At 38.4% G+C, this 10,527-nt stretch overlaps 1 protein-coding gene across 1 annotated transcript in view; it reads right to left on the bottom strand.

Moving 5' to 3' along the window:
• Positions 1–9,972, bottom strand: part of FBXL7 (F-box and leucine rich repeat protein 7) — a 153,018-nt gene extending 143,046 nt beyond the window's left edge. The window contains exon 1 of the mRNA XM_009287995.2: positions 9,888–9,972. The gene's annotated coding sequence lies outside the window, so the exon portion shown is untranslated. The remainder of the gene's footprint in view (positions 1–9,887) is intronic.
• Between the last annotated feature and the right edge of the window lie 555 nt (positions 9,973–10,527).

Genomic DNA, 10,527 nt, shown 5'->3' with positions numbered 1-10,527 from the left:
GGAAGGCAACCAAGCTTGTCTTTAGCAGGGGGAATGGGGGGGGGGGTGTGTGTTTAAATAAATAAATAATTCTACATTTACATATGTCTACATCAACATATAAATATATTCAGATTAAGCAAATCACAAACTTCACAGTTGGGAAGAAGAATTTGTTCCTACTACCCACATCCTTGAGATCTCTTAACATTAATGCCCGTCTTTCAGAGATACCCACCTAGCACTATTTACCTATAATGAACAAGTAAAAGACCTCCCACAAACAATGAATACCTGATAGTGCTGTAAAATTTCACTCTGTTGGATATACAAGATGGAAATGGACTTCATGTTAAGGAAAAACAAAAGTGCTATAGATTAGATTAGGCACTAGTACGAACTGAGATTTCACTATCATGAGCCTGATAATAATTTACAATGGAGACTTATATATCCAAGCCATTGCAAGCAGCATGACAGGTTACAGTCATGCAGCAAAGTCATCAAGCTTCTTCCCACTCATGCATTCACATCTGTAAGGCAGCATAAACACATCACAGGTAGGCTACATGCCTATGGAAAAGTCTCCATGCTTCACTTTGTTGGACGGTAACTCAAACTAGCTGATCTAAATTGAGTACCAAGTCTTGCAAACAAGCATTTACAATGCATCTCTAAAGAAATCCTGCCTGCCTTCTGGCAAAACTACGTGCACACAAGAGGCCAGAGTAGGTGAGTAGAAATCTCCTAGCTCAGTATAGCTGATAGGCTGTTATGAGCACTTGTTTTCCTGTATCAGAAAAAAAAAAATCTTTTCTTTAAACCATTAAAACAGCAATTATACTTTGAGGTTCAAGAGATACAAACTCCCGTCCCATCATCACAGTTCAAGATGGGAACTAGCCTTAAATATGAAAGGAAATATCACAATGGACAGTTGCTAAACAGGCACAACACCACAACACAAGTTATATGTTGAAGTGTGGCTGGTTAAGGCTAGAGGAATATATAGACTGCTAATCACCAGATTATACTCATGCTTATAACTTCTGCTAATACTTCCTGCCCAGTCTACTGTAACTGCCTAAACCAATGATGATCCGGCAGTCAGAATTAACAAGAACGTAAGAATTACCATTATCTATTCTTGAATTGCCATTTTCAACAGCCAATCTCAGTACATACTTCTCAAGGGAAATCTGAGGAATGCTGGCAGAAACAAGGAGATGCCAGACTTCAGTAACTTGAGAAAAACACAGCAGCAAGCACTACGGTACAACAGCCAGAAGAGAAGAACAGAATGAGTCAGCAACTCTAAGCGGATATTTCTTAAGCATGCTGCTAGTTTTGGCACTGTTGGCAGTATCATTCTTAAAAACTATACTGTCATTTGACAAACTGACATAAAAAGATAAGATACAGGAAAATAAGGCAGGATATTTTGTGCAACAAATTTAAACTACAGCATCTTAACAGGGATTGTCAAGTTAAAGGCAAAAACTTGCTGTTCCAATTTTATTTCATTATTTCAATCAAGTACTAGAATTAATCTGGAGGAACTTGCTAGTGTCAGTTCATAAATACTGGAAAATGGATAAGCCTGACATATTTAAATATGCATTATCAGGTTGTATATATTCTTCAAGCAGTCTTAGGAGTCAGTCTAGCATTCAAGAAAGATGGTTTTTAGACTAGCAAATGTTGGGCAATCATCAGATACTTTAAGATGATTCTTCACTCTTCAGAGAAGGAAACTACTTCAAATGGCTAGCATTGGCAATAACAAAGAACAGTTTAGTGTCAGACCCTCCCTGTGATAACAGCATTCAAGTAGTTTGGTACAGCATTTTACAGAAGGAATTACATTTGGGATCTTGGATTCCTTAAAATCAGATTTACAGGTAATTGAATAAACCGTAATCACTCTTACCAAGCATCATCCCTTACTTTGGAAAAGCCAATGCCAGGTTCTTAAATTGGGATCATTTCTCTTTAAGTATACTGTAAGTGCATTTGCTCGGGTAGGTCTCACATTTCAGGCAGCAGATCAAGTAAGACTGCAGTTTTATGTACCTTTCCAATTTGTTCCTATTATTGTTTGAGCACGTTTTAAACATTTGGCTATAGCATTTCAGTACAAATTAGCCAGAATAATGCAAGGTTTCAATTTGCAGCTTTAACTTTGCCAATGTCCCAACTACTTTTGCCTTGTATTTGAACTCTGATTTAAATGCCGATTGCAATGGTATTGTTATAATTAGCAGAACAGCTTTGCAGGAACACTGCCTATTAGATAGCAAAACCATAACAAGATGTGGTTAAACACAAAAAATACTGCCTAAGAAAAACCTCTATGCTACTTTGTACCTCCACATAGTGCTCAAGGTGATTATATTTGCGTATGCATTCAGATATGTTGGTTAAAGGAATTTAAATCACTAGCTCTGTTTATTCTGCCAAAGTGTTTATCGTTTTGGATTTATTAACTGTCACGCCTCCCACCCCCCTCTTATACTTCCCCAGTTTTTTGGCTTCAAATGATTCTGTTTTGGCACATTGAGTAATGCAACATTTCACTTTTCTAGAAGACTCCACTGCTAGAAAAGTAACACAAAACCCTAGGAAACTTACCTGGTTTCCAGTTTCACTACCAACTCAAAACAGCCACAGTTCACTCAAAGCCAACTGAATCTCAGCCCAGTTCCAAGTAAGCAGGGGCAAATTCAGGCATTCATATCAAATTCAGACTTGGTTTGGTGCACAGAAAGTCTGCTTAGACAGCACCTCAACAGTAGAACCAAGAGCCCAAATTCCCAGTAAGAGACGCTGCAAAGACACAAGGACAGAGATAAACAGGGAGAGAATTCAAAAGAATTAGGAATTACATATATGCTTGCATGCATCCAGAAAGAACATGTATATGTTTTCATTTCTGATATTGGATTAGTAAGCTTCTAATGTTAAAGAGAAAATGAAAGGAAAAATACTAAAGAACCAAAGTAGGAATTTAACAGGTATCAGATGTAGGAAGGGATCAAAAGAGCTCTTTCTGCCAAAAGGATCGTCAAGAAAAGCTGGGTGGAAAACAGCATCTCTTTTCAGCAGTCTTTTGCAACAACTCTTTGTTAGCTTAATGTCCTGAGAGGATACACAAACCACTCAAAAGTTTCAATGGAACTGCAGTATATTAAACATACCTACCTACCTTATTATGTGAACCATAATACACAGAAGGGTTGCCTATTTGCAAACTGGTTCTCTGAGATTTTTATTTCCCTCTGAAATAAGATCAGGATTGCACTCACCTGAATTTCAGTCTGAGCTTATTCTCTATCAGGAACCATTTTAAATACTAAAAGCATTCAGTAGCGAAGGACTTTCCAAATTTTTCCATAGTGTCCATCATTGTGCACAACGCAAGGACCCCTCTTCTTGAATTCATTGAATGAATTAAGAATTACTCAGAGATCCAGAAGACAGACAGCCTTTTGAAAGAATGTGATTATGAAGCCAAGAGAAATTAACAGCATGACATCCTCCCTGAAAATATCCTATAACGTGTACTTTGTTCCTCACTTATGAGGTGAAATGAAAGGCACACAACCCAAATAAATCTTTCTGTGTTCAAGAAATGTCACTTAATATATTCCCATGTATAGCAGTGATAAATGTTTTCTGATATAGAGCTCAAATTTTTTTTCTGGAAAATAATTTTTTCTATATAGAGAGACAAGATATCACTAATTTTCTATATCGCTGAGTATGAAAGCCAGGGACAAACGCATCTATCATTCTTAGACACAGAAAATAAGAGCACAAAATGACTGCTTTGAGAGATTTCACATATTGATAAAGCTCAAGCTGTCTTTCCACAGTTCATAAAAAATGTTTCAAAGTAGCTTCTTGTTCTATTATTCACCGTAGTCTTCTAAAATGACTTTAATATCTCAAGTGTCAAATTAAGAATGGTATGGCTGACACTCTCTATTCATACTTTCCTCAATTAGATATTATTTACACATTAATTCACTTACAATTTGTAGAACAAAATGATGCAGTAGTAGTAGTCAAATTCCAGTGGTTTTGAAAGTCACTTGAAAGTTATTTTCTTAAGAAATTATTAACAGAGTACAGCAAATGCATGAAGGACTTTTGCTATTATTACACAAATAGAGGCTAACTTCTCTTAGAAAAGCTTATCCAACTATGCTTTTTGCATCTAAAACTCAATATAAATCCAGTTTCAGCTACTTGAGTAGCTGATATTTCTTTAATCATAGAAAACTTGAGTGAATACCTGTACTTCTATATTCAGAATAGTAGAAGTCCTACTGAGAGCTCCTAAATTCATAAAACTTGCCACCAGCTGTAACTTTTAGCTCCAGGTTTTTTGGGTTTTTTTGGTTTTGGGGTTGTTGGGTTTTTTGGGTTGTTGGGTTTTTTTTTTTGGGGGGGGAGGTGTTTGGTTTTGGGGGGTTTGGTGAGGGTGTATTTGGTTTTTGTCGGGTTTGTTTGGTTGATTTTAGTTGGGGTTTTTTTGTTGCCTTGGTTTGTTTTTGGTTTTTGTTTGGCGTTTTGTGGGGGGTTTTGTTTTGTGGGGGGTTTTGTTCATTTGTTTGTTGTTTTTTTTCAAGGACTTCAGCAGAATGAAAACCTGTACTGAGAGAAGGCTCATTCCTCATTCACAGCCATCCTTTTCTCTGGAACTTATCACGTGCCAGGGGAAGATGACAGACAGCAGAAATTCCATAGCATAGACCAGCACTCACTAATATACAATCCACTTCAAAAAGCTTCAGTGGCAGGGACCTACCACAAAAGGATGCTGAGGACCACAGCAACATAGCCTGCTCAGCCTTAGCCAGGTATCATCTTGCACAGGGTATAAAGTAACACTCTTACATGAGTAATTAGTGCATTACATATTTGCAAAACGCTACATTTTCACATAGTTGCCCCCAAACATGATTTAGTGGAGGGAATGGTTCCTAATGAATGTAATTATTCCAGCCAGCCTATAGGTCCTGCTTCTCCCAGAATCATAGAATCATTTAGGTTGGAAAAGACCCTTAAGATCATCAAGTCCAACCATTAACGCAACACTACCAAGTCCACCAGGACCACAAAAAAGTCCAAACAAAACAGAAAGGAGGATACAACTACGAGAATGGGGGAATTTTCTAGTACACATCTAAACTTCAGAAGAAATAGCTCTGTATGTTGAGATGCATACTAAACATACATCACAGCGCTAATGGGTGAAAAGCTGTGTTCTCTTAATTTGTCTGTTTTCCAAACATGGTCTTTTTTAAGTATATTTAAGGTACATGAACACCATATGAGGAAGCCAGACTCCAGAATTCTCAGAGTACTGCAGAAGCAAAACCAAACACACACAAAAATGTTAAATACCTACTTTTTGAAGGTCCCTAAAAGTCAACATCACTAAAAGCAGATATAATTTTAAGTTCTGCAGAATACAGCAGCTGATTTCACTCTATTTCCACAAAATTCAAAATATAAACATTTAACAGGATATATTCATAGGTATTTCAGCACTGAGCCCCTCTGCTAAAACAGTGGTTTGCTTCAGGCCTAATCCTTCAATCTGATTTTATAGAAACTGAGAAATAAATTAGAACTCATACATGGAGCTCATACACGAGCTCCCAATTTAAAGCTGCCTCTGGATTACCACTTAACAGCCATATACACGAAGTGCAAACAGTGTTGATTTTTTAATTTGAGAAACAGTCAAGTTAATATGAAGCATCCAGCCTGGACATAACATTCCACGCTCTGCAGGTAAGTGTTAGAAGAAAGCTCCCCGATCAAGGTAATCCCATACAAAAACATTCAGTCTGATCTTCTAAATCAAGTTTTAGACAATAATATTCCAGCTGAGACTATGTCTAGCAAATTGCATTTAAATGGCCCACAAAAATCCACTTAGTCTTTCACTTGCCAGAAGAGCAACAGGGGGTAGCAAAAATTCATGCGTTCTCAAGTTTCTAACTGTAATTGATTGATGGGGTAAAGAATTGCAGACAATGTCTGAGACTGGAAAAGAAGTAAAGACAGTGTATATTCAAAGACAGAAAACTGTATCCTCAGAAGAGGAGACAGTGTGGAGGCATCAGTGTGCATGCACACCCACAGTCTACTATGCTTCCTTCTGAGCCAAGCTGTAGCCAAACAAGCAGTCCCTCCAGCATACTGTGATTTACAGATAGGACCAGAGATCTATTTTTTGCCACCTGCCCTTCACTGAAGTACAGATAGCGAAAGCCACAATGAAAGCGATCAGACTTCAGTTTCTGCAGCAGTACAGCCTCACCTTTGTGTCCCTCAAGTGCATCACTGGTACCTCAAGTTTGAATTTAGGAAGTTGCATGGTCTGCCAGCTACTGTCTGCATTCCTCTACACAACAGAAACAGGGCAGTAGTTACCTCTCCAATGCATCACTGAGTGAAGCTGGTTTGGCTAAGGATACTAACACATACTGTCCGTTCTTCACTGGTAGAGGATATGCAGTTCACCCAGGCACATTTAATAGCATGACAAGCATTTTGTCTCTTTGAAACACAAAATCTCCTTCCACAACTCTACAGATGCTCATCATCCACAATGTGAGGGAGGGTACCATATTTTGGCCGTAACCACATCTCCCATTCCCATCAAGAGATTTAACTGATGTTGCCTTAACAGCATGTCTAGGACTGGCACACCACATAAGCCATTTCGAGCAGCGTGTTACCCATTTCTTGTACCCATCGTCTAGAGAAACATCAAGGCACTGAAACTTGACAAATGTAATGGTTGCAGTAGACAAGATGAAGAGTGTGGTTCATTTGATTTTTCAAACTGATGGCAAGATAACACCTACTGTCAGATACTTCCTGAGATGGTTTGCTCTTTCAAGCAAGAGTCCTGCTTGACACCTTTCTGCAGTCCTTAGGAATCCATACCTGCCTAAGCAGTACTTTACATGACTGCTTCTCTGCTGTAGAGTACCACAGAACTTGTATGAATCAGTCCCACAGATTTCCTTTCTAGTTGTTTCAAGGCATTTCATTGATTCAGCTTCAACAAGCGTTGTGTCAACTGTCTTACAGAAAGAGAAGAGAAGACATGCTGTGCAGAACTGGAAAGAATTAGGTCTGTTTGCAAAGCTGGAAAGCAGGTGCCATGAAAGGCCTTCAGCTTCAAACACAAATTCTACACTCTTCACAGAGCTGGGCACTCAGGAATTCAGCTGCTAATAGAAATTCAAGGGATGCAAAGAAGCTGTCTGCAACTTGTTCAATTAAGATCATTTCACATGTCAACAAAGGTGAAGAAAAGTTCACCTGCAATCTTTCATAGTCCTTCCCACTCCATACCTAGGATGCATACATCTCACCACACACAACACGTGGCTCATTCATAGGACAGCATACAGTGCTATGAATTTACAATACAGGGCTAAAGCAAGAGGGCAGAACTGGAGCTTCCCGTCCCTGTGATAAACCAGTATCATGGTGACGAACAAGATACATTTACCAGCCTCTGGGGTGGGCAGGTACTACTGTACCAAGGCAAGCAAATACTAGAGCATGGAGTGCTATAAAGGTAAATTTAACTAACAGTTATAAAATGTTATGTAAACACCCCAATGAAAAAACATAACTGCCACTGCTTGTACAGCATCTAACACAATCAGGTTCTGTTCTTAGCTGGTCCCTAGACACTACTCTATAACTGAACAGTATAAAAGCATTCAGTCTTGTAAGCACCAAACTCTACTCATCTTGCAGAAGGTATGAGTCTTTCTGTTCAGCTGAATCCTCCTACAGCACAAGTCTACTGTACATGGGGAAAAGAGGCAGCGTTAGTAAAAAAAAATCCAGACACACACCTGTTGATAAATGTGCCTTCCAGTAACAGCACCGGTTTCAGTCCCTGTTTTCCCCAACACCACTTCCATGCCTCTGCTTTCACTTGCCTTCATGGAACTCTTATGCTCCCTGGTTACGACATTCAAAATATCTGCTAGATTATACAGCAATCCACATTAAGGCAATTTATATTACACTGATCCACAGTAGTAACTCCTCAGCAGAAAAACTTGGTAGGAAAGTAGTAGTAGCACAGGCTGAGGAAGAGACTACTTCTGCTGTTGTCAAAGTGAGTGTTTGTCAAATCACACTCTTCTAGGGCACAGAAAAACTAGGCCCACATCTGAAGTTGCCTCCAAGTATAGAATACACAACTCCACTGCTCTGAACTCTTTCTGAATCTGCACAAGAACTCATAAAAACATATCTTTACTACAGCATCTGCTGGCCTGCATTTAAGCCTCCCTCACTAATGAATTAATCAGCTGCAAACCAGTGGTGAAGATTTCAGGGTCAACATTGGTATTCACTGGCTCTACAATGGGCTAGATTAAGAACATAAATCTTAGAGATTAGTAAAGGATTATTTTGCATTATCTGATTTGAAAATAAGGAAAAAACCCCATGCTTTACCGGCTGAAGTAAAACAGAAATTTAAAGCAATTGTAAGTACTGACTTCAGAGTTTCCATTGTTCCTTCGTGGTTTCTTTTTTTTGTGACTGTCATACAGAAAAGTTAAAATGCTTTCATAGATTTCCTAAGTTTATTTCGTGTCTTGGCAATTCACCTCCTTCAGGTACCTCAAAACTTTTGAATCTAAGGCTTAGAGAAACTTGAAATCTACTATTCAACTTAACTTTATTTACCATATATTTATTTATTGTTAAATTTATTGCCCAGACTAAAAAGCAGAGATTCTAAACCAGTATCTCTCATGATTCACAGGTGCCAGATCTTAATTCTTGATATGGGATTATGCATGCCTAACAATAAACTCTTGTGATTTCTATGGTCATTTATTACTTACATGAGCTGCTTTTACTGTACAGATTCTACAGTCATAGTCAGACCTGCCAAACTAGAACTATTCGGTCTATGATTTCTTTTAACCATAAGAAATAAAGCCAGACAGAGCATTCAGAGCTTGTAACTTATTTTGTAATGACAGAAGTGTAAGAAATCAGAATTATTATTTGATAATTACCGAGTACAACCAACATATTATGACAGAGTTGAGCAGAAATGCTAGTTAAGGCACATAAATTCATCATTTAAAAAAATCCTTTCAGCTTACATCATTAAACTGCATATAGATTTAATGATTTCCTCTCAGCCCTCAAAGACAATCTTGTAAAAACTAGGGCCAATATACTTTCATTTAACACAGCACACCTACTCACATATAAGGCAGCAGGAAAGGATCAGCATTTCTCTGTTCATAGGCCAGTTAGTACAACGTTGTATTAATACTGACACATAAAGCATCTCCTTCCCCTAGACATTAAAAATCTTGTCCCAGATGATCCCATACTCCAGCAACTGCAGGTGAGATGTGTCAATCTAATTAAATCTTGTCAGCTCTTCATGTCCATAGCTACACTTTTGAAAACTTGGCACAAACAACTCACATTCTCATGGTGTTCATAGTATGAAAATAAGAGGCTGAGATTTAACCTAGAAAGTATGCCAAAAAGCTTCCATTAAGTATATTCTTCAAAAATAAGTTCAAAATCGGATCGCATCAAATCTAAGTATAAAAGCCTTTGCTGAAAAAGTAACATGCAAAATTACTCAAAACCCTCTACATTTTTGTTCTGCAGAAGAGTCTTAAATCCTTTGTCACGAGCTTAAATCAGAAACTACAGCAGGTAGGAGTGGAAACTGCATGCAGGAAGAACAACTGTTTTTTAATTTTTAGTAGACCAATGGTACTGTACACAGAAGGAACGAGGAGGAAGGGTTCCTTTTCTGAAAATAGCTAGGATTATGCTGGGGGGCCTGACCTGGGTAATGAGTACCAGCTGCCTACCTTCACTGGTAGCTGCATTCTTCTGGGCTTTGGTGGGCGTGTGATCTGTACTTGAACTCACGTCGGATGAGATGCTTGAGCTGCCTTTGCCTGCAAAGGGAGAAAGAGGTGGAGAGGGTGGGAAGGAGAGAGAGAACAAACGTGAGTATCAACAGCGAAATAGAAAGACCTTCCATATCAGAACCTGGAACAACTCCAGGAGTTGTTCAGCTGCTTTAAACTTACTTTAAAGCAGCTGATGTTCATTTTGTACACACTGGGGTAGGAGTTAACTGCATTATAACTTATAACATGTGCATCTTTAAGCGTACTAAGGCTCCAATCAGCCTCCTGTGTCACAGGAGCTCTCACTACATATTTGCTAAGCTCCGTTGTAAATTAAAAGTTTGTGATTAACAACATTAGGAGAACTTTCATTATCAGTTTTCTCATTCAAATACCTCTAACACAGATCAGGACAAACAGACACTGACCCTCATCAGCACGAAGGGTTAAATACAAAATGTGTTAAATGAGTTTAGATTTCTGTTTTATGTGTTCACATCATGTATTCGAGTCACTTGGTCACATGAAAATGAAAGCGAGGTATCTGCTGTTTCCACCTACACCATTTTAAAACTAACTTCTACAGTTGCTGTTC

This window comes from Aptenodytes forsteri, unplaced genomic scaffold (assembly GCF_000699145.1).
Source record: "Aptenodytes forsteri isolate BGI_AS27 unplaced genomic scaffold, ASM69914v1 Scaffold27, whole genome shotgun sequence".
Taxonomy (NCBI): Eukaryota; Metazoa; Chordata; class Aves; order Sphenisciformes; family Spheniscidae; genus Aptenodytes; species Aptenodytes forsteri.
The sequence above is the reverse complement of the archived record's forward strand: the minus strand, read 5'-3'. Positions and strand labels throughout refer to the sequence as shown.